Below are 25,523 nucleotides of genomic sequence, written 5' to 3' on the forward strand. Positions count from 1 at the left end.
CACTTCTGAAATCAGCTCCCATCGCTATGCAGCCGCTGGGCCAGGAATCGAACCCCCGACCTTGTGCGCAGCGGCAGAACGCCATAGTAGGCTGAGCCATCGTAAAAAGCCAGGTCTAAAGAAGCACGCGTTACAGTTCAATGCGAATCGAGAGGTTGCCAAATCCGTAGTCGAGGCAGCGACCGCGCCAAGCTCGTGATGGGAGTCTTCCGTGACCGCGCGGGGACCGCTTAACGCGAAAAAAAGAAAAGGTGGCGAGGAGGCATTAGAGTCGCACGAAAGAACGCCATCAGGAGGGGGGTCGATGAGGGAGAGGAGGTAATAAGAATGGAAGCTGTCGAAGGAGGAGGAACGAAACCACTTTTCCCTCTGAGCTCCAAGCCTATGATCGAAGGATCAAGGAAGGAAACCGATCGAGCTGTGGGGCGCGCAGATGGTTCGGACCCGTAGTCGTCGAGGGGAGGGGAGGGGAGGGGGGGTCAGAAGTCTCGACCGTCTCTGCCACCCACCTCCCTATGCCTATCTCCTACTCCCTCCGCAATATCCTGGAGCCAACTGCTGATCCGAAGCCGGATGTCCAATTTCGATCCACCGTCGAAGCCGGAAACACATAAAACTGGCGCCCGCGTAAGGAAAGACTGCGGAGACGCGAACTGGGTGTACCGAAAGCCGCAGTCCGCGTGCCCGTGTCCTGGGAAAATGTGCAAGATAAAAATAATGACACTAAAGTACAAAAAGAAACGAGCGAGAACGACAACGTGAAATGGATAAACCGTGATGAACAATTGCGCCTGGCGTGCACGAACGTCATCGTGTGGAACGAGATTACGCTCGATATCGATATAACAAAAACAGACGAACAAGAAAAGTGAAAGGAATTGAATGGGTATTGACATAGAAGGAGCGCAGACACTTGGCAACATGTTGCATTCATTTCGTGAAAGTTTTATAGGGAGGACCGTCAATACCACGTTTATGAGCAGCCACGCCCTGTCGTGATCCAAACAGGAAAATATAGTTCACAGAAAGGAGGAAGCTTGAAGTAATTAACAAGTAGTAGAACAATGAATGTCGCAGAAGCCAGCGTCAGCTATATCGCGTACGCAAACATCGCCAAGGGAAGCAGTTGCTGACCTGACGAAGTCCCCTGCGACGACATTCGTCGGTCAACCACTGACCAACCTGTTGAGGCATAATTCTCACAAACGAGAATAGATTCAGGAGAGAGGCTGTTCTAGTTTCGCCAGCGTTTGGGCAGTGCGTTCTCAAATTCAACACGAGCGATTCAGAGCGCACGGCTAGACAGGTAGATAGAGAGAGCAACATCAAAGGCTCTAGCTCCCAGGTGTTGATCGCATGTTCCGCGGTCGTATACCTGTGCGTCTGTCTGTCGTTGCGTCCTTTAGACCACTCATGATGATCTTCAACAACATGACCCGCACCGGGCATTCTACAAGCAGTTGTTACTCACTGCGGCATGTAATTTCGGAAAGCACGATCGTTGTCATAAGGTGAGGACGGCTCCCTTGCTAGGCTGATTGGTTCATATTGTACTGCAAAATATTATTGAACGCGAAATGAAAACGAAGGTATATACAAGTCACACGCACTTATTTCTATACCACGCTCGTTGTTCACATTTCACACTCACTTATATCTTCAATACGATATTGAAGCAAGCAGCGCGCCAAGGAGCGACATTGAGTTGGCTTTTCAATCTTTGCTCCATGATTAGATGTGACACACAAAAGGCTTGACAAGGTGACGAGACCCAGTGTTAACACTAAGCAAAACTTGCTCCCGCAGGTAGAATATCACGGTAGCAAGGACGCCACAAGCCATCGCAAGCCAACTGGCATAAGCCTATGAGAAAAAAGAAAGAACCTAACAAACAAACAAACTCTGGGTCAGCTCTGCGTAAGTCTTGCTACAATGAAGTGATTGCAAGACATTTGGAGCGAAGCTACCTGTTACAAATAGCCGCTATATTACAAGCTGCAGGTATTGCAAGAGGGCTTAGAGATAGAGAGATGGATCTCTAATGAACCCTGGTGAGATTTGCCTGGTGGCATGCCTAGCGTATTGCTCCAGATGGCTATGAGGAAAGATTAAATGATATGCGCGCAGAGGGAAGGCCGACATGCGCTGGCGTCCAATTCGTGAATAGCGCGTGATAAGCAGGTTCGGCGGGAACGACAAACGATGCACGAAACAGGCAATAAAATAGATCAAATCTTCCCTTCATGATTTATTACTCTGTTGCAAGAAGACGTTACTAAGCCCAAACGGTATTTGCACCTGTTTCATCCGGGCGCTTTCTTACGCGCTTTATTTTAGCTTCATTTTCGCGTTTTTAGCATTATCTTACAATGCGCGCTGCATATACAGTGGTTCATATCATTTAGCTGTATATTGACAATGTTTCGATTTTCCATCGATCCAACAAAGATGCCGTACGTGCGTTATGGAAACGAGCGCGGAGCCAGAATCAAACCAAACGAGAAATAATGACGCTAGATCCCCATACTCTTACACTGAGTAAACAAAGTCGTCGGGGGACGATTCGATGAAGGCATGCAAACGTCTACCAAAGTTCCCGCTTTCTCATTTTCATCCACCTCCCCTTTCGGGAACCTCCCAACACTACGTGGAAGAAAGAAGGAAATGAAAAAAAAAAGACAAGGGAGATCCAGCCGATACTGTTGCGTGCGTATATAAACAGCACATCGATCCCTTTAACGTAGGGAAATTTCGGTCAATACAGTTCGCCACATTATAGGACACCGCGCAGAACGCGTTCGCACTCATCATAAAATGATTCCCCAGTTCGTAAGCGGCGCGGCCGCAAGCCATCCCCGCGTGCAGCACATTGCCGTTCGATCATCTCTCGTCGACATCCTGAGTGGAGGCGAACGAGAGAATGGTGCAAACGGTGAACGGCGTGATACGGTCAGTCCCGCAATGCGCAGTGTTTGCACAGAAACAGAGGAGTCGAGAGAGAGAGAGAGAGAGAGAGAGAGAGAGAGAGAGAGAGAGAGGCGAATAAGGAAGGCAGGGATGTTAACTAACCAAGAGTCCGGTTAGCTATCCTTCGCTGGAAAAAGGGGGATGGGGAAGAGGGAAAGAGTCAAAAGAGGGAAACAAAGGAGGGAAGGAATAAAAGAGAGGGGAATTAGGTTCCGGCGCTTCTCGCCGAGTGGTGCGAAAGGGGAGTAGGGGGAAGGGGTGACACAGAGAGGAACATCCCGGGGCCACCACCACCCTCCTCACAGCCTGCTTCTCGACTCGGACATCGCTCGATAGCCTAACTGTTATTGGCGGCCACGCCATTACTTCGCCGGGAGGTGGCTAAAATTAAATTCGGAGCCCCGTGGCGGTCGATGGGCAGCGAGGGGTCGATGGCACGCGGGGCGAGGCAGTGGGCTGCGCTCACGCTATCTTCATACGTGGCCGCGCCGTGTATACACTATACTCGTGCAGGAAAGAAAGAAAGAAGTTCTTCGACGGAAGCGAAAAAGCTTCGCGCGTATTCGGCTGGCTTCCTCTTCGTGGAAGTCCCTGTGCCGTTAAAAATTTAGCCGTTTTATTCGGACGCCATGACGGAAACGTATATATATATGCCCCGATGTTTCCCAACTGGTGCTCACGCACCCGCACCAGACACACAGAGGTTCTGTCTGTATATATACGGACTGAGAAGAGACTGGCCATATATCTGCGAGGATAGATTTATCCCGGAACCTTTTCTCTCCATCACTAAAGTCTTTATAGAAGTCTTGTTGCGCTTTCATTGACATTGTTTAGACGTGCTGTTGGGTGCCATGGCTTGTTTTTTGGTAGGGCTAAGAGGTGCACGCCTGCGTAATGGCTGCCCCCACTGAAATTAGCACGCTGGTCCAAAAGCGACTGCATCTTCCGCACGAAGTAAGTGTTCACTTTCTCCCTCTCTTTGTCTTTATACTCCACTTTCCCTTGATCGTCATTGTGCTGTGATTAAAATGAGGTACCGGGGTTCTGTGTGCCGAAAACCACTATCTGATTATTAGGCCAGCAGTAGTGGGGGACTGAGTAACCTTGACCACCTGCAGGTTCTTTAATGTGCGCCTAAATCAATGGACAGGAAAGTTTTTTTTTCTGTTTGAATTTTGCCCCCATCGATATGCGGCGACCGCGATCGAACCCGCTACGTCGAGCACAGCAGCGCAATGGTTTATCATGCTGTGTTGAATGTATCCTTCAATTAATATCGGATACGGATACCACACGCAACACATTGTGTGTGTGAGGGATAGAGAGATAAGAAAGGGCAGGAAAAGGCAGGGAGGTTATCCAGACGGGAAGACCGGGTTGGCTACCCTGCGCTTCGGGCGAGGGGGAGGGTAAAATGACAAGAAGGAAGAGATGGAGAAAGAAAGCGAGCACAGATACACAGTCATAGTCGGTCATTGTCGCCGTCACTGCATACAGTCACCGAACAGCACAGCAGCACTTGCACCGTAAACATTAGTTCAGGCTACAGCAGCCTGTCCAATTCTGTTGTCTTTAAGCACTGCAATAGAGCCTTTGTCGCCCTGAGCTGCGATGGCTTGCGATGTCGGCAATCTAAACATGATTTCTTCTGTTAATGGCCTTTGGACGATCGCGATTGCGAGCGATCGGCTCTGTAAATTGTAGTGAGGACAGTCACACAGAAGGTGTAGTAGAATCTCTTCGCTACCACAGCCATCGCACGAGGCGTCGTCGGCGCATCGAATTCGGAAAGCAAAATACTTCGTCAAGGCCACTCCTAGCCACATTCGATAAAGCGTTGTAGCTTCGCGTCGGCAAAGTCCAGCTGGAATGCGAAGAGTCTAGGTGGTGCAGCCGTTTGGTTAGAAAACTTCCACGTGTCCCACACGGAGAACGTGATATCCTGGGTGAGCATTCGAGGTTTTCTAGCGGCATCTGTCCTTGATAACGGTATCGACTCCTCTTTCTCGTCTTGAAGAGCCGACCGAGCAGTGTTACCGATGTGCTCGTTGCTCATGGGGCAGCAGTGACTTGGACGCCACTGAAATACATTGTGAGAGAAGCACCGTAACTATATATCCATACATTCTGTTATGGTGCTGCCCACGTTGTCGCGCCGCTCTGGTCATCGCGCCATCGTCGTTACATACAGTTAGGGGCGTTCGCCAAGTGCAGCGCGAGTCGCACACAAAGTCGGGCCCGGGACGCAACGGTATAGTCGCGGAAGTAACTGCAGAGTCGCAGTAAGTCATTTAGAAGCTGAAGGAGTACCTGAAGTCTGCTGACTTCTTTTTCTTTTTCCAGTTGCTACTACGTTGTTTCAAACTTCACTTACAGCGCACACATAGACAAGGGACCAAAAGAACGACGAGGACGTCGTTCTTTTGGTCACTTGTCTATGTATGCACTGTAAGTGAAGTTTGAAACAATGGAATACCAGCTAGCCCGTACCCAAACCTCGCTACTACGTTGCCTCTACGTATAGATTGCACTAAACCGAAACCCTATGATCGCAGCTGTTCGATTCTTTTAGCGGCGGAACGATTTCTTTTATGAGGCCGCTTCCCAGCCCCCTTTCCCTCAAAGGCGTCAGGACCCAGGGCCAGCTCGCTCTGCGGTATAAAAGAGGCGTAGCGCGTGCCTTCGGAAACGCGGTACGCGGGCTCGCGAATCAAGCCGGGGGCGGTGAAAAAAAAAAAAAACCGCGAGATGGAGCATCTGGCCGATCTCAGTCGACTGTAGACCGCGGTTCGCGCGACGTATGAATGCCCCTGCCCTTTAAACGGCGCCTCGGTGACACCAGTTGACGGCGCTGACGGGTCGGGCGCGCGCCTTTTCATCCCGTCTTCGTTTTCACGGCCGTCTCGTTGCACTGGCGTGACTCGCGGCTCAGCTCGGCTAGGCTTGGCTCTCCTTGGCAGGGCTATAGGCTACGCGCTCCGCTCTGTTTAGCGACCACTTGGGTTTCTCTCCTTGATACAAAACGGCCGCATACGGTCTTCGTCGAAAGGCTCTGCTTTCTCGTTCATCGTGCGGGCGACCCCATGTTGATAAAGGCGATGCCCGTAAAACAAGGGTGCAAGTTTATGCGCCAAAGGGAGGAATCGTCACTCGTGAGAAACTAAGCATCCTCCTTCTCCTCCCCTCCCCCCCCCCCCCTTCCTTGTCCTGTCCCTGTCATTCTGTGAAAGATGAAAGCAGTAAAATGTACTAAAAGGTTAGAACAACAAAATGCCGAGCAAGTTGGCGAGGGTTTATGGTTTAAATAAAGGCAGTCACAGAAAAAAAAAAAAAAACGCGCAGTGGCAGAATGAACGAGAAGGACAACAGACACGTTGCGCATCCCTACGGGCAACACCCTCCGATGTGTATGGAGACCAAAAAACGAGCTGCATCGATGTAACGCCTGCTGCAAATGGTCGCGCTCCACAACAAACAAGCTCTGCGACCGGACACACATCGAATGCGGACTTAGACGCGATGTGCACAGCGTGAGACTACGCCGCCATGCGGGACCGCGCTGTGTGCATTAACGTATGTATTCGCGGCGGTGTGACGCAAACCTCGCCGGGGAGTTTTAGATTCTCGCCGACCGCGTTGGTTAAAGGTGGCCATTACACGGCGTGCGTCTATCACTTTCAATATTTCCGCGGCAATTCAATCGAAAACAAAGAAAGAACGTACTAAAGCTAAGCGATGCATGGGATCCGCATCTCACATTAAAGAAACAGCAACATAAATTCCGGGAACACGGAATCTAAGAGCAAAAGGGGGCAAATGAGGAAAGCTGCCACTGCTCTAGCTCACTCACTCGTTTTCTTAGCCTCAACCCACTCCGCTTATTCTCGCTCAACCGCCTGAACTTATTCATCTCCCTCACTCAACTAATTCACTCACAACCGAACAAGTCAAGCAATAACTCTATAGCTTTACGTCAAAGGCAAGATAGCCTGCTCGGGTGGAGCTTCCCAAATGATGCGCGCACACACACACACGGAAAGGCACAACTTCAGCGTTAACGGCCGTGACCCAAATACAGCAACACCATCCACGCCATCGAAAGCCCGCAGCTGCGCATGACAGGACACGGAGCAGCAGCCCAGCGTTCCCAGCTAGCCGGCTAGCTATAGCTATAGCTATAGCGCATCGTTTGCGATATTAAGTCATGAAAAATGTAAGAGAGAGGGGGCCTCTGGGCGAACGGGCCGATGATCAGGAGCAAACGTCCGGCACATCGAACGCCCCCGTAACGGCGAACATCATCTCCCCGAGGCCTGCGCTCCGAAGCGAGCTACTCCGCCATATGGGGCTGCCATGGCGCCAAAAAGGGGTGGCTGCAGCTCCCAAATACGCTGTGCACAACACAAACACACGCGCGCGCGTTTATACGGCATCCCGGGCTATCGGCTGGGCGCACAAAGCGGCAACGCCGGGAAAGGAAAAAAAAAGAGGCGATCGACCGGCCAGCTGGCTCGCTCGGTCGTACGTTCGTCGGACCGGACGGACGGCCGGCCGGACGGCCATGAATAGTTGAGCGCCAAGCGTGGAGCGCTCGCGCTCCAATTACGCCTAAACGATGCCGCCTCTCGGCGGCGCGCGAGGCATCGCTCTTTCCCGCGTTCGCTCCGTCTGTCTCGCGTGGCGAGCCGCCTCTGTCCCGCTGTCAGTCACTCTCGATGAAAGCGCCGCGCAGCGGCGAGCTTGTCTATTAAGGCGAGAGGCAGGCGGGCTCACGCAACAACAACGACAACAACACACACGCGCGCATACCAATAACCACATACGCGCACAGTGTAGGCGCAAACATGAACATAATCAGGTAGATGAACAAGCATGCATCGCGGTAGGATACCGCTGCAGCGGCGCTTTTTTTTTTGGGGGGGGGGGGGGGGGAGGCGATGGGAGAAACGCTGACCCTGTGTGAAACAGTCCATATGTGTTTACCCCATCGTCGCTATATATAACGAGGCCTGGGGCATGAGACCGCCACGTCGCGGTGAGCGCATTTGCAAACGAGTTGTCAAGAATTGCGCACACGAAATTTGGGACGCCGAACTGCTTTAGTTCTAAAATTCTACTTTAAGATTCCTTGCACCGTCAACAGCTACGCGCCGCCACTGCCGCCATCTTGTCATCTCTTACTGGCTCGCAGGGCAGCTATACGGCGCCTCTGATTGGCTCACAAACGCCAAGGTTTCGCAATTTGGCCCGTGCCAAGAATAGCATCGCGAAACGAGACCCGGATGCAAAGCCAGCAACAGCTTTTCGGTGCCGTATTATGCATATAACGCTGGCCGGTCGTATACCATGCGAAGTGCGTAACGCCATGAATTGGCTTGTAAGTGTACGCCATAACGCAACAAACAAAAACGAAACTTTGCATACGCGCTCTCTCCTTTTTCAGTAGAAACACATACGCCTCCTTACCTTATACACAAGCATTTTGTATGCATGGGTTAAACAGCTAAACCTTCCTAACGCCTTTAACGTGGTCGTTCGTATCTCTAATGACCGCACCATTAAAAAGCGCTACGGAGCGCTAAGTCTTCTTAGTAAATTTTCTATTTTTGATGCTTTTGCTTGGATAAGCACGGCGAGAAAAAGCATCATGATGCGTACTTTCAAAGATATAACTGCATCGAAAGGAATGGAACGTAAAGTCTATATATATATCGCCTCGAAAGTCTCAACATGAACAGAAGTGCAAGAAGCTTCGTGATTGCGGAACGTGTAGCTAATGAAGCTCGCACTAAGCGATTTCCCGTAGCTTCTTTGAAAGCGTCTTGCACGAGACAGGGGAGATATGCACCCCGTGTGTTTCTAAAGCGATGCGACGGTCCACTGCCTCTTCAAGTGCTATATCAGCTTCGGTACGAAAGAGTTTGGAACTGTGCCAGGCAGCCCTGATTACTCGCATTTGCAAAGCCGGTTGGTTCTCAATACGCGTGTATGAGCCAAGAGTTCGTGAAGCTTGGAACGATCATTGCCTAACGATAAACACCTGTTTCTAGCACAAACACTACACGGACGCAGCACGGAGACCTTCACGGACGTGTCCAGTCGTACGCGTGTGACATTCATGTCGTCTTAGAAAAAAGAAGAGATGGAGAAAAAAAAAAATATTCCCACGTACGACGCGTCGCATACGAAGCAGCACTTAAGCGACGGAAACACGGTGGCCATCTGTTTGAACAACGTGTTTAGAGTTGTGAAAGAGTTGGAATGAAGGCAATATGGCGGCTGCATACGGCTCGCTTCGGGATTACCCATACTGATCTCTCCTGGTGAGGTAATTTGCTGGCCTGCTGATTTACATTAAAGATACCAAGTCTTTGTCGGAACGAACGAAGCCACAAGGAGCACGAATGCCGCTTAGTCATGGTTGCATCGCGTCGCAAAGTCACGATGTCAGTGGTGTTAGGCGGGACACAATAGCAACATGCTCGCAACGCAAGGGTAACACGTGCAACCTGTAATACGCGCAACGCATACGTACGGAACCCGTTCACATTGCCCCGTTGTAGTGACTGTGAACAACGAACAGTACCCTATAGGCGTACAGACTAACTATTCATCGGGTCGACTTGTCCTCATAAAGGCTGTAGCAACACTCGAATCACAACGAGAGAGCAGCGAGCATGGTCGTAGATTTTCATGCAATAGGGCAAGTCGATACGCCTCTTAAAGGTGTATCACCGCATATTGCAGGATAATAACTATAGTACTCACGTACATTCTGCTATTTCTGTCGCGTGCACAATCTGAATCGACGCAGAATTAGCGTCAACGTTCAAGAATAAACCGACCTAACGTGGGATGATTTGTAACGCTAAGAATACGAGGAAACACAATCGACCGAAAAAAAAGAAAAGCCGCACGTGCGGCAGTACTGCACGAGAGCGCCCACCGGTGCCGCTCACTCAGGCAGCATCATCCGCGAGGACGATCATGAAACAAAAGAAGAAATCGGTTTCCACTATATCAAATCGTCGAGCAAGCTGGCTCGCTTCCGTACCTAACCTAGCGTTTTAGGTTAGGAAAAGCAAACGCGTCCCCCTACAACGCCCGGAAGAGTTGTATCAATAAGTGCCACTCCTCCAAGCACCCAGCAAAGCGCTTGTGAAGTATATAGCCTCGCTTCCCATAACCTCAGGCTCTCTATGCACCGGTGAACAGGAAACACAATCGTTCTCATCCGCGACCGTACCCAGCAGGCGCACCGGTAGCATTAATTGTTCCTTAGCCCATGCACACCAACTATACCGCACCCAAACGCACCCCATTCTGTGGGGAATCCGCCGTGTAACTCATCCCGGTAACAATCGGACGCAAATAGAGACGGGCCCGTCAACGGTGCCTAAAGACTGCCCAGACCGCAGCGGTTATCTACCCCTCCTCTTGTCCGCGCCACCATGCGCAGAAATTAGCCACGCTCCGCTGCATTTATAGACCGGAGGCTGAATGTAGAGACGAGTATAGAAACTTCCCTACCTTCTCCCCACCCACCGCGCCCCCTGCCGGCTGGGCTGAGCGCCTCTGTTACCGATACTGGACACCGATACGGATCCGCACCGTTCAGAGCGCTCTGCAATAAGATCTCGCGCTCGCATCCAGGCAAGCGCACACAGTATACGCCGCTCCAGGGCAGGCAACAACAGGAACCGGGTGGATGTCACTGTGAGCACTGCTACAGAACAGTCGCAGAGAGGGGTAGGGGGTGTATCGTGTTTGTGCTGAGCAAACGAGTGGGAAACAAAGGCGAGCGTCGCTGTATAGCTCGGTCCGAGCGAGCACAGATCCGCAGCAGCAGAAGCAGCTTTCGCTGGGTCTGCGGTGTAACATGGTCGCGCTGCTTGCCGAACCCGTGGGTTCGCGTCCGAAAGAAAGTAATCGATTGCTTTTTCGCGGAGATGCGATAAGATCGACAAGAGGATTCGGTGGGAAACGGGCAAACAGACTCCGGGGCGCGGTGGACGGTGAGTGCGTCCCGTTCGGAGGCACACGGGAATGAAGGACAACGACGAAGGCGAGTTCGAGAGGAGGAGACGGCTGCAGGTTTAGGGGTGCACCGGTGGTGAACGAGTGTTCACCTAGAGCGCGAGTGCGTCGGGTCTGTGAGACGAGTTCGTTTAGAGAGAAGGTGAAAGGGAGGGGGGACGAAGAGGATAAGAGTGAAAGGTGAAACAGCCCTGGGTGTGAACGCCTACCGATTTCGAACGCCGATGGCTCCGACCACTAGCCATCCGGACAATGTGGGCTTGACTAGAAGCCACCTCCACCTCCCTCCCCCCCTTTCCCTCCCTCCTTTCAATAAAGTTTATGACCACAAGAAAAGAAGTTCTTTAGGTCATTCAGATTTCGGCGTTCCGGACTTCCGGTTTGTTCAACGCGGAAGTGCAGCTACACTCAGAAATATTCGCCTTCGGCTCCTGGCTTCTGTTCTATACCGGCCCCAGTTCCCGTGACGTGATTTCCTATAGCGTAAAGCATGCCCGTCAGCAAAATTACTATACACGCTGTATCTAAAATAAATAAATAAATAAATAAATAAATAAATAAATAAATAACAACAACCGGGGGCTGATTGCAAGAAGTCTCGTTCATGTGTGAATACTGTAGGGGTTGGAGGACGGACGTCGGGATGGAAACCCAAACTTGGGAGGGTTTATTCTACATGATGTACAGAGAGGGTGAGCGACAAGTAACAGTCGTACAGTCATTACGGGCCGGCAGCAACTCGGACGCTGCGGCCCGCGGCAAGAAGTTCGAGAGAGGTGAATCAGGGAATCAGGGAATGTCCCGGAATGCTCAGGTCTCTCTGGAAGGCTTCTTATAAACCCTCCGAGCACTGTAAGTCACGTCATGTTTGACCAATGGGAGAGTCCGCTCCGATGACGCCACTTTCAGCCAATGGTAGGCGCCCGTGTCGCGGTGTCACACCTGGCGGCTTTCTGCGGTCTTGCCTCGCAGACTGGCAATGCACTTCTAACGAGGAGAAGGGGAGGGCTGCTCATGCTCCATTGTCCGAGGCCCACCTGCTAATCCCGGCGGCGCACGAACTTGTTGGCACGTGAACTTGTTGCCTTAAACTTGTTTGCTCGGCCGCTCCTCTGGAATGTGCTTTCCTGCTTCGGCATTCCTCAATTAGCTGTGCTGCGACTAGAAGTGGTTTGGGGAACTCGAAGTAATCGCAGGAAACAGCTCCATATCTAACAGCTCGTCCTCGCCCCGGTTGTTCTGAATGGCCGGTGAACTCAATTCGCTGGCCATGAGGAACGCTGAAAGAAGCTGCAGGGTACTGGGGTCGAGCCTCGTTTGACAACCCTCGGGATCCTGGGCCCTGGAAAACATACGTCAAACAAACCAAACAACACAGCGCTGCACCACGCGTAAGCGCAGGCTCTTCACCCCTGACTCGCCAGGCTATTACTGAGTCAAAATCAACCCTGATCTTTTAGTTCCCCAATTTTGACAAAGCAGTTCCAACCACCCTTCCAAACAGCTATCCATTTCTCCTCGATTGCCGACAAGACCAGAGTACTATTGTTGTTGCAAAACAAAAGGGTCGTTGACGATGCAAACAACAAATGAAAACAGCCGAACATAACTTAAGTGGCCTAACCACACGAACAACATGTTTCCAATCTATCGCAGTGGCGTACTTATCGCACGTATTGGTGCCACTGAACAATCTGGTCAACCTCACAAGTACGTAATCACAAGCGCACTAGCCTTGTGGTCATTAAACAAAACGCGTACTTGCGTTGTAGGCAAACTTTTCATTCACGCTTACTCACGTTTCTTCCCTGAAAGTCCTACAGGACACGTGACGTAAACGAACAATTAAACTCGCGGGACTTACACACTCCGCAGAACTCTTAAAATGATGCGTCTTCTACTAACTCTTTCCACGCACGTTCACTAAAGAAGTCAGAATACGGCTGCCATCAACACAAGCAACCCAGTCATAAATCTGCTTCCTTCCGTCCACACAGGAAGGACATGCGCTAATGGAACTAAGAACGCTTCTCAGTGCAAATCAGGCACTCACTGAAAATCTACGCGCTTAACCTTAGAAAATTCAAAAACACTTAAAGAAGGTTAAATGACACACACGCGCGTTACGATCGGCCTTTCAACAATAACCTTGACCCTCAGGTTACTCACACACACAAAAAGAAAGCCTATTTACTTATTAATGAGCATCTCGCGAGACTACATGTTTACATAAACCTCCTCTTTCAAATCACGGAGCTTCTCAAACCAAAACATAAACAAAGCTCAAACCTTACATATTGAAAGAAATCCTAGTCTCAAATCGCGAAAACATTCCGATGCTCAAAATAACAAACAAAAATTGGAGGACGCTTAAGCTTCGCCTTCAAGAGTGGAACGCGATAGCGTTCCCGTCGACCCGCCAATGGGTGTAAGACAATGGGCTACAGGGCAGTCATCACTTAGGAGGCGCCCCGCATCAGACGCGGTGAGCGTCGAGCCATATGGTCGAGCAACGCGGCGTTCGGCGCAGCAACGAAACGTGCGCCTGAGCAAGCGGAGCGAACCAAAGAACTCGGTATCCCGGAGGGGGAAATGATGCACGCCAGCCAAACGCCGTGATCGGCACGGGCAGAGAGATAGAGAGATAGTGATCTAAAGAAAGGAAGGACGCTTGATTCTACAGAGGGAGCAAGGCGAAGCGTTGTCAGGGGAGAGAGTCCGAGCCGCGACAGCTCCAATGCGCGCGTGGCGCGCCATCTGTCGGGGCAGCGCCGTATATGGAGAGGAGGGGGTCTTTTGTGTTTGCCGCAAGATGGCTCTCCATGTGCGGAAAGCGCAGAAGAAATGCAGCGAAACGCACTTCGCTACTCGTGTAATTGCGACTTCTGTAAGTTACATGTTCATAATTGCCGATATACACCACAGTATAACTTTCCACGGCTCGTTTCGAAGGCAACACCGCATTCACTAGAGGCGCGTTTGTACCTTTTGGAAGCATCGAAATCGTGGCTGAGTGGTAGCGTCTCCGTCTCACACTCCGGAGACCCTGGTTCGATTCCCACCCAGCCCATCTTGGAAGTTGCTTTTTATTTATGGAGTGCCTGCCGTGATTTATCGCTCACGGTCAACGCCGCAAAACGCCGACACCGACGCCGACACCGACGACACCGGCTTTTCTGCGACACGAGCTCCTTAACGCTGTCGCGTTAAAATAACACGTTTTACTACGGAAGCTCTCTTGGCCTCCCTTTCCGAACGCTTCTGTCTGACTCTTATTCTGAGTCGTCCTCGCGGTGGTCGCGGCTTGAAAGCTACTCTGGCTGCCGAGAGACAACAAAAGGGCTGATTCACTATCAGCTGCCCCAAGACGTTACGGTCTCCTGCCAATTTGCGTCCTCGCGCCCCGCTTTCAACACAAACTCGATTGACCGCGTCGCTACTCCCCACCTGGTCTCGTCCTGCCACCTTGCGTTTCTTCGAACTGCACGCTGAGCTGTGAAAAAAACTACGGAACGACGAGGAGTTTAACTGCCTCGTGCCCTTTGTCCGCGTCCGTGCAGAAAACATTCTTCGCGGTCCCTCTTTGACCGGTGGCTCGAACGTTCTGGATGCGTCAACATCGTCCTTGACGACCGCACCACTTTCCTCGCGCCTTGCCCTTTTGGGTTTCTCGCCATTTTTGGCGGCGCTACATTAATTACCGTCTTTCGGTCTTTACCGCGCTTCTTTTTACGGCGCTTTCTCTTTGCACTCGCTTTCATGTCGCCTCGTGCCTCGTGGTGGCCGGTACACATTTCGTCGGCCCGGATCGGTCTCTTACCCGCACAGTCTGAGTGATTTACATTTAAATCTACTCTCTCTCTGCCTCGACTGGCGGACAGCTCAACCGACTCTGGAACAATGCAGCAGGCTTTACTCGAGCTAGACAACTCGCACTCTTGCGAACTGCCCTCTACTACATTGCCCAGCGCACGCTGTGCATCGACACACAGCCCGTCGGTATCGATCGCTGTCTCACGCGCACAGTCCGAATGATTAATAACTGAACCATCCCTATCTAGGCTATCTAGACTGGCGGAGAGCCGCACCGATCCCTGAACAATGCAGTTGTTCTATCGTGGACTACGGAGCTCGCCATCCCGAGAACTACTCTCAACTGCATCGTCCAGCTCGCACTTCACTTCTGCACGCAGATCTGGCTCTACATGGGTGCTCGCGTCTGTCGCGTCAACAGTACCCTTTTCCTCGCTAGCAATCTCGCTAACCTTACTAGCGATGCACACACGCGGTAACTGTGCCAATTTGTTCGCAGCTGGCCTAGCTGTCTCCACAGTCATCTGTTGGCACAGCACCTCGTCGCTCTCCTTGCGGCCTTTAACGGCCTCTGTTGCCACTAAGGCATCGTTAGCAGCTAGCCTTTTCCCTTCACTTATGAATCGGCAGCCAATCTCACAGGCACTCCTCTTCTCGTCGGCTTTTGGCGAAAATCTGCTGGACACTTCCTCATTCTTTCGCTCTCTACTACCTGCAGAATTCTCAGACAGCCGTTGTCTCTGTGCCAATAACTGATCACAATGCTGTATCTCTTTGATCAGTGCTGCCTTCTCTCTCTCATACTTTTGCTCACGCTCAAGCTTACGTTCCTGATACTCCCGTTCGCGTTCATTCTCACGTACGTGACGCTCACACCGAAGAGTAAGTTCTTGAAGCTCCTGCTTCCGTTCATTCTCGCGTTTTTCATGCCTACTCTTACTCTTAAGTTCACGACGCTCCCGCAAACGTACACGACGCACACGCTCCCGTGGCTCCTGTATCACCTCCCAAGCAAGCTTAATGCTTTCATCATCATTGCCACTATCTTGAATCGCCTTTATGATAGCTGGCGTTTTCATCCGTTCGTCCGCCTCAACTCCCAAATCGTCGCACACCAACAACAAGTCTAACCTCGTCAACCTTCTAAGATCCATGGCAGCTGCCCCGTCAGGTGGTTAAAACTGTTTTCCTTAATTAATTTGTGCAAACACACAATGCAACAAACTCCCGATTCCCAGAACTATCAAAATTGAACACACAACCTTTGAGTCTGGCGAATCATAAGGAAAGAAACCACGCGCTCACTTACGGTTGCAGCACCCTGCCATCCGGTTCGCTCGTCCGCTGTTGCCGGTTCCTCCGGACTCCCTGGGTCGAAGGCTCGCTCCTTCTTCGCTACTCCCAGTTTCTTCGGACCTCTTTCGACGAAGGCTCTCTCTTCGTCGCTCTTCCCGGTTCCTTAGGATCTTTCTCGACGAAGGTTGATCCGTAGCGCTGCCACCAGCTGATGCATTCGGAGGCGATCCTACCGCTGCCAACCAGATGTAGGGGTTGAAGGGACGGGCGTCGGGATGGAAACCCAAAACTTGGGAGGGTTTTATTCTACATTATGTACAGGGAGGTGAGCGACAATTAACAGTCTTACAGTCATTACGGGCCGGCAGCAACTCGGACGCTGCGGCCCGCGGCAAGAAGTTCGAGAGAGGTGAATCAGGGAATCAGGGAATGTCCCAGAATGCTCAGGTCTCTCTGGAAGGCTTCTTATAAACCCTCCGAGCACTGTAAGTCACGTCATGTTTGACCAATGGGAGAGTCCGCTCCGATGACGCCACTTTCAGCCAATGGTAGGCGCCCGTGTCGCGGTGTCACACCTGGCGGCTTTCTGCGGTCTTGCCTCGCAGACTGGCAATGCACTTCTAACGAGGAGAAGGGGAGGGCTGCTCATGCTCCATTGTCCGAGGCCCACCTGCTAATCCCGGCGGCGCACGAACTTGTTGGCACGTAAACTTGTTGCCTTAAACTTGTTTGCTCGGCCGCTCCTCTGGAATGTGCTTTCCTGCTTCGGCATTCCTCAATTAGCTGTGCTGCGACTAGAAGTGGTTTGGGGAACTCGAAGTAATCGCAGGAAACAGCTCCATATCTAACAATACGCACAGGCAGAAATACGTCACGCATGAGAGTCACAGTAGGTTGCCGAACAGCCCATTGTCAAGAAAGAAAGTAAAAAAAAAAGAAAGTTTAGCGACACTATCCCTTTGCTACCCGACAGCTGACTGAGTGGGAAAACACTTGAGAAGAGCTTTTAGCCGATGAACTGATTGACTGATTCCCGGGGTTCAACGTGTCAAAAATTTATAGCATGTACTGCGATTCTACAGCAGAGAATAGCTGGCCAACATGCTGTGACTGGCTGATGACGTGCTCTGCGGCTTATTCATCAGTCGGCTCCGAGGTGAAAGAACTAAAGAAGCCAGCGATAACAAGCGACAGGTAGAAATACGAAAGAGGAGTAATAAAATGCCACGTCTCGCCACTTGTACACCCCAAGGGTGCGCCACCTCCACAAAAGAAAATGACCGAGACTAGAGTCGCTAAATGAAATTTTATTTCCGAAAGGAGTTCGCTCGAGCGCATCTGCGAGTGTTTTACGTCAATCGACACCACACGAAAGAGGGCAAGGCATACTGCGCGCAATATTGCACCAGCTATCACGTCACTGCTTCGCAATATGGCTGAAACTAAAAGCTTTGTGGAAGCATGCAATTCAGCAGTGCTAAAACCCGGAGTCCAGCAGCGCTCAGCGCGCCAGAATGAGTTCAGTTGCGTAGTTGCCATGGAGACACCACCATAAGGCATAACAACATAAAACGCGGCTCGAAGTACACTGCGATCCCGCTGTATTTTCCAAACAAATAAAGGAAAAAGAAAAAGAGAGAAGGAAGCTTCCGCGTTGTACAGTATTGCGTTAAATACCGGTTTGTTTCATTGACACTTTCGTCGCAACCCGAAAGCCACAAACCATTTAAAGCAATTTCAGACAGTTGCGTTTAGTGGAAACCACGCCGTCGTTTATAGGGCAGCGTGGTCAGCGCTCTCGAGCCGCCAGCAACAAACATCTACGATCCTTCTGCGAAGAGAAATGTTTTAGGGCCACACTCGTAAAAGCTTCCGATCTCACGCGCATACTCTGATTGAAGCAGTTATTTACAAACACGCGAAGGAAAACAAATCGCTGGAAAGGGAGCCGTATATATAGAGTTACGACTCATTTCAAATATGTATCGATACATCTGAAGGGCCGTCTTCCAACGGTAATAAGAAGAAATCAATCGAAATACAGAGATATCGAGACTCGCGGTCAACGGCCGGGCAATACGAGGTCAGCAGAAGCAAGCACGACGCAAATAAAGCGGTTCAACGAATAGCGGCGAAGTTTACAGGGCTAGCTTAGAGAAAAGAGGCTACACAGAAACGCGTAGCACATATGACATATGTGGCCATCGCAAGAAAGACAGAAAAAGAAATGCTAGCTTAAAAGGCAGCTTCTCGCTTCTACAAGCACGGAACTGAGGGCAAAGAGAGCCGCGCACGCACCAGTACAGCCGCCACATGAGAGATCGGGAAGCGCTCACGGATCGAACCAATGCAAACATCGATGCCCGACCTTCCACCTGACTTCCAGCGAGCGCGTCGTCGCCGTATATACAATCGTCTTCACCGCAAGGCACGCACGCACGCCGCTTCGCTCGAGGCGGCAGGAGCGGTCGCGGCTGCCGGGGGATTTCGTTTCCCAAGACTTTCTCCTCCCCTCTTCCCGCGCTAGGGGAACGTTGGGAAAGCCTGGACACGCGCGCACCCGAGCAGCTTGGTGTCTGCATCGATCGGCGCGCGCTTACTGTACGGCTTCGTACACGGTCTTTTTGCCGAGCAGCTTGGGAGCACTTTCAGTAGACTGTGGCCGGCGGGATTAAAAGGGAGAAGCGGTGAGGGGAGGGGGCATTTGCTATTCCCCATTTCTCCCTCAGCCGCGACACCCCAGGGGGATCGAGTATATGAAGCAAAAGCTAGCAGAAAACAGGCAAACGACGTCGACAAAAAAGTAAGAAAGGAAAAGAGAAGATGACGGAGATACCGAGAATAAAAACAAAAAAAACAAAAGATGAGACGCGCGAATGTACTACGTCGTCTAGCCAGTGCGCGCTATAGCTCCTTGGAGGAAGCGGCGGAGGCTAGGGCGATAAAGGAAAACCGCTAAAGTGCCGGCGACAACCCGGACCTCGCAGCCACTTCGCCGTTCTCCACCCCGCCTTTCCCTGGCGCCACGGATACAGCCCAAGAAGTTTTCCCGTCGGGATAGAGGGAAAGAAAATAGGGAAGCAAATAGCAGAAGCAGGCGGGAGCACACACTCTTGCGACAACTTTCCCTTCGCGCATTCTCTGTAACCACCGCCCCATGCATATAACCCGCGTAGCTTCTTGCTAAGGAACGAAGAAACAAAAATAAGAGATAAAGACGTAATAGGGAAACAACGCTCGAAAAGAAAAGACTAAGAAGAGCAGAGCATGGAAGACAGTAAGAGGAAAGGCGTCGTCCCGCGTGGAGACCCGACGACCGGCCTAAAATGAAATCAGGGATAGCGTAGGAGAAAGAGTGAACCAGGAAACGAAGGAAGAAGAAAAAGAAGGGGTGTCACTCGGTGGAGGGGAGGCTTCCCCAACCAGACCTGGACGACAGGCGTCAGACGGGAGACATTCTCCCGCCTTCCCTATTCGCAAAAATGCGTGCGTGCAGCTACGTGGTGTATATAGTAGGGGGACACATACACACACATCTAGCACACATGTGTGCGTATAGAATGCGACGAGAAGGGGCTCGCGAGAGCCTTACTCGCACATGCCAAGGAGTCGGGGGAACGCTTGGAGAAGGACAAGGGTGTACCATATACCCACCCTCACAATGCCCTCTCCCTCGGCTGGTAGAACCAATCTTGGGATGACGATGACGACAAACCGAGGGATATAGGGAAGCAGACGACACGAAACAGGGGACGTATATCCAAAGGGTAGGGAAGCAGACGACGCAAAACTAAAACGCAGAAGAACGACGAACACTGAGTGCATACAGAAACCGATGATAAAGAACAAAACACGCAGGATTAAACGTAAAGAAGCAGACGACGAAAGTAAAAAAGACAGATCTAGAAGCATCTCGAGAATAGAATGAAGCAGACGGTAGGAAAAAAGGAAGATTAAGGAAGAAAAGGAAATGGAAGGGATGTCGCGGCGTCAGGCGAAGGAGAACGCCAGCAGCGAGAAACAAAGTAAAGCAATAACGATTGTATCTTTCAAGCGATATGAGCCAGGCGTCGCGTGCGAGATTCAGAATGCAAATTTCCTGCGTTCAGAGAGGTTTGGCGGGCAGGCTGATCGTGGCGCGAAGTGTCGTGCTGCGTGGGCGAGGCAGCAGTACGTGATCACTCCAGCACCCAGCCAACTGCATCGATCACGCTGAAGCACGGACGGTACTTCCGGAAACTAGGAAATCTCCGAGGCCGCTGCAAGAAGGCGAAATGTCTCTTCGCGGTCGATTCTCGATGACACGCAACGCGTCCATGCATATTGAATGTCAATATTGAATGCAAGGCGCATACACTTGGAAAATGCCGGGCGCCTAAATTTGCAGGGCGCCTAAATTTGATGAAAGTTGACGAACTACTAAGGAGCAGGCATGCAGAGTTAATTCACCGGAAAATAACCAGGTATGTGCTAAACTGCACTAGAGAATCATACTGTTACAGTGAGTCAGAAAGAACGCAAAAATGAGAGAGAGAGAGAGAGAGAGAGAGAGAGAGAGAGAGAGAGAGAGAGAGAGAGAGAGAGACGGCGTCGCCGGCTTGAAGTTCGGCCACCATAAAGCAGTGACGTCATGAATTGTGAGAGCACCTACTGGGATGATAACTAATTACAATTAAAGAATGACTACAACGTATTCTAATAAAATATTTAAAAAAACTATTTCTGTCCAAAATGACACGGCTTCGAGGAATAAACTGAAATCTATGTCGTCACTCTAAAGTACCGAACTTTCGGCTTTGGCATGGCGTGACATTCAATAATTTCCTTGACATTCAATCCTTGTAGGAGACGGAGACAAACCTAGGCCCAGAAGAAAATACTTGAATGTTGACTACAAACATCTGCACCACCATTTCTACCAGCGGTCAGCCTTTCCTCGCCAAATGAATTCCTTTTATGTATTCCATAATGCGGACTGATACAATACAGACGATTTTCGAATAATTAGAACTGCAATTATTCGAACTTTGTTAATTATTAAACACCCCTTTTGAACTCCCGTGAAAACAACAACAACAAAAAAAAGAAGACGGTCTCTCAGGAATCCGGCTGGTGCGATAGAGTAATGCCGCGTAAGAAATCTAACAGAAATTATTTTGACGAGTCATCCTACTAAAAGAAATAATGGGATGTTGTGGTATTGTTTTTTGCTTCTTTTTCCTCGACATAAACACGATACAAACAACCACGGAAGGTTCGTTGAACCGACTGCCGAAAAATCGTAATGCCTTTTACGACTCCACGCTGGCGCACAAACACGTGGGTATTACGAGAGCGGCGATGACAAAAAAAAAAAGAAAAGAAATACGAACGTTGGGATCTTGACGCGCCGCGCGAACTCTTTATACGACCCCCGGTCGACAATAAAAACTGCGACCGACGAAAATCGTCCGTCCAGAACTCCTAGTATCGGATCAACAAACGACTCGAATGATGTTACCAGCGCCAAACGAAGTCGAACGGGGACCTTTTCTCTAGAGTTCAGTTGAACACCGTGAAACCGCCTCACAAGGCTTCGTCGAGATCTGCATCGCCGATAGAGGCAATAAAAAGGCAGCATTAAAAGACGACAGGCATCGTGAAGAAGAAACACGGCTTGTAATTCTCACCCCCCTCGGTATACATGTTAAGGGTGCGAGTACCTATAGCATGCCAGCGCACTGGCCTCAGGGTGTAAGCACACGTAGTAGTCTCGGCTAAGCGGGGAGAAGAGGTCACGGTGTACGGAGCCTGACGCGGGTATGCAATGCGGAGAGTCCAGTAAAATACTGGAGAACCGGGAAATCTTTCGCCTTGAACTTGCCGCGCGCGGTCAGTATTTCATGGTTGGAACTGTTGTATGGCACACTTGAACAGTGGTTTGGGTCGTGAGAAAAGGTTGGGTGCATAATTTGGATCTCAGTATCTAATAAATTCCTGTACTATGTTACGTCATCGTCGTATTGTGACTGTTGCATTCTTTTATATTTACTGTCCGCACCCTCTCTCCTTACTCAAGGCCCCCATGTGACTTTAGGGTAAATAAAACAAAAGTCGAATGAGAGCAATGACAGTAAACGCGACGTGGGATTCGGATCATACATGACGTGGTAGGAATAAACGTTGCATTAGAATAGCTCATGTAGGACATCACGGCCACTCGTTGTGAACCTTTTAAGAATTATTTTGTTTAACCGAATGTATTTGAAGGTCTAGCACAAACCAATAACACACGAAGATAACGGACGACGACACAAGCATTGCCTTTTAACTGAACTCGCAACAAGAACACAGGGCATATAAACAAGCGGAACGCACCACTAAAGGCGAAAGCCACGAAGAATATTACCAAAAGCGCAGATAAACACGTGACGTAACACGTGATGCAGGATCAAGTTCCACGAAAATTCGTTTACCTCGTAAGGCGCAGTCATTTTCCGCGGAACTTCATATGTCTACTAGTCTCACAGGATGTGATATTGTTTGGCCCGACTCGCAGGAATTAGTCAATCGCTGTTGGCGCCTATGACAAAAACAGACTGTTGTGAAGACAGGACGATAGAGCCTACGAGTTAATATTGTTCTGTCACCGTGGGATATACGACAGGTATTTGTGATGCGGCGTAACCTGTGCTTCCGAAAATTTGAATGAAAGAGAGAAAGAAAGAGACAGATAGAGAAAGAAGTCTGTCGTGACGACAAAAAAGACAAAAAAAAAAGAGAATCAGCAGAGTTGGCGAATTGGGTACTTATACAGGAAAACGCAGAAAAACAACAGGCACTCGCCTGCGCAGAGCCGTTCCAGTCACGTCTGCACTTACTGCCTTTAGACTGCGCGTCAACTTGTCCATCGAAGGACTGCCCCCTCTGGTCGACAGCGGTGGAGGAGCCGTAGAAATCGACGCCTCGAAGAAGCTGCAAACCTTAGAGCCAGCGACGGGTGAAAGAATCCAGCAAAACAATATAAAATGTTCTTGTATTGCGGTCACGCCGAAATCCCCCCCAATTTGGTGGGACACGGTAAGGCACTCGGGTGGCAAACGCAGCCTCTTCGCACCCATCAAACCTTGCACACCTTTCCCGCTACCGCACGTGCGCAGAAGGCATGTTCGAGCAAAAGATTCAGCTTTAATAAACGCTTTAGACGGATGATGGAATAAGGCTCCATAGCAAGGTGTCAGCATAGTTGTGGCTCAGTTTAGTTTTGGACTTTTCAGATCCACTTTCCTTTCAATACGTTACGTGATTATACATCTTGAATGAACAACATATGACACCTGCAACGGTGGCTCAATGGTTGAGGCGTTTTGTTACTGAGCACGAACGAGGTCGTGAGCTCGAATCTCGGCCGCAGGAGCAGCAGCATTCAGATGAAGGCGATATGGAAAAAAAAAAGGAGAAAAAGAAGCGGTCGTGTACTTAGATTTAGGCGAAACGTTCAAGTTACCCAGGTGGTACAAATTATTCCAGAGACTTGCACAACGGCGCGCCTCATGACCCACTGCGGGCTTAGCCAACGCTAAACCCCCCAAAGAACACGTCACAAAACGCTTACAAACAATTGTAAGCATTATGGGTATCTAGCTGCTCGAAGTAGATAGATAGATAGATAGATAGATAGATAGATAGATAGATAGATAGATAGATAGATAGATAGATAGATAGATAGATAGATAGATAGACAACAAAGGCAGGGAGGTCAACCAGACAAGCATCTGGTTTAATAATATATGGGGTTTTACGTGCCAAAACCACTTTCTGATTATGAGGCACGCCGTAGTGGGGGACTCCGGAAATTTTGACCACCTGGGGTTCTTTAACGTGCACCTAAATCTAAGTACACGGGTGTTTTCGCATTTCGCCCCCATCGAAATGCGGCCGCCGTGGCCGGGATTCGATCCCGCGGCCTCGTGCTCAGCAGCCTTACACCATAGCCACTGAGCTACCACGGCGGGTGAGCATCTGGTTTGCTACCCTACACTGGGGAAAGGGGGAATAAAAAGAGGGAACGGGTGCGTACTTCGCGCATGGTGGAAGATGTACGCTAAGCCCGGCGCGCTTCGAGCACTGCACCGGTGCGCGAAAAGCCGCTTCCACCAGGGGCGGGTGTGGCGTGTGAGTGAGTGAACAGTAAATTGTGCAGTTATCAAAGGACGATAGCATGAGGTGATGTGAACAAAACGTTGCAGGAATAAAGCACGTTTCGTAAACACGCCTAAATAGCGAATCTTTCTATAGTTGCATAGTATAGTAGTTGTATAGCAGTTGTATAGTTGTATAGTGTATAGTAGTTGTATAGTATAGAAAATCTATAGTTGAAAGTGAAGCGCTGTGTCTGTGTATCTGTTTCTTTCTTCGTCCTCGTCCAGTCGCGCTTATACACTTACCATGGAATGTTTGGAATGTTCACCGGCGATTACGATACTCCCTAACGGGGAATTCTTTGGCGCAGCTCTATACATGTTTTCATTTCGCAATATATTGGCTAGCGAAGACAATCTGTCTCGTGCGGCACGTTGCAAATGGAGCGAAGTGCGGCGCGACTGCCTCGCTAATCTGGGGATTGCGAAAGCCAGCGCGAGGGTGACACGTGGGCGCGATTCAGAGCAGACGACGCGCGCTACTCTGGCGCCATCTCGTAGCCACTGTCACCTCACTACGCTTTTCTCCGCACACTTTCGCCATCCTCCTCTCCGCTTTCCGCCACTTGGTTCCGCTGCACCCTCCTCTCCGTTTTCCTCCTCACGTCTTTCATCTCCCGCTGCGCCGCGCGCTCGCTTTCATGTTTCGCAGTGCTCGTTCGATCGGTTACGCCGAGGCACACCGACGCTCGCCGCAAGAAAAGGGCGCCTAAGAGCTGCGCGTTAAAACAGCACGGGGCATTCCGCAGTTAAGCGCAAATCAATCAATCAATTCAACAGAATAATACAGAATAAGTGAACATGCAAGTTCATACTAAGTGTTAATGCACAGGCCCACTGTCACTTACAGCCAACAAGGTTATTAAAGCTTGCAGAGATCACCGCTTTAGTGATGCGTTAACCCGTAGGAAACTTTTCTGTGCCACGGTGCCAGTATATGTTTTGCTGAGATCTCTGTCTGGAAATCCAACCGGCTTGACAGTAAGCTGCTCGAATGTAGCGACAGATATACAGAAGCACACGTCCACTTTCGATCGGGCGGCCACAGTGAGAGCTTTATATGACGCATTACAACTTCGCCCACAGCGATCACGAATGTCTCGAAGCGGGAAGGCGCGCTTACGAAACAAACCGACAAAACGCTTTACGAGTCCTTGGAAGTGCAGATGGCGACACAGAACGACAGCATAAATATGCGATGCGGACAAAGTGCGCCGCGCAGCAATC

The 25,523-nt window shown here is 50.4% G+C and overlaps 1 protein-coding gene across 5 annotated transcripts in view; it reads right to left on the reverse strand.

The window, feature by feature from the left end:
• Positions 1 to 25,523, reverse strand: part of LOC139049761 (latrophilin Cirl-like) — a 1,359,947-nt gene that overhangs the window by 332,206 nt on the left and 1,002,218 nt on the right. The window lies entirely within an intron of this gene.

Source organism: Dermacentor albipictus, chromosome 9, assembly GCF_038994185.2.
Source record: "Dermacentor albipictus isolate Rhodes 1998 colony chromosome 9, USDA_Dalb.pri_finalv2, whole genome shotgun sequence".
NCBI classification, from domain to species: domain Eukaryota; kingdom Metazoa; phylum Arthropoda; class Arachnida; order Ixodida; family Ixodidae; genus Dermacentor; species Dermacentor albipictus.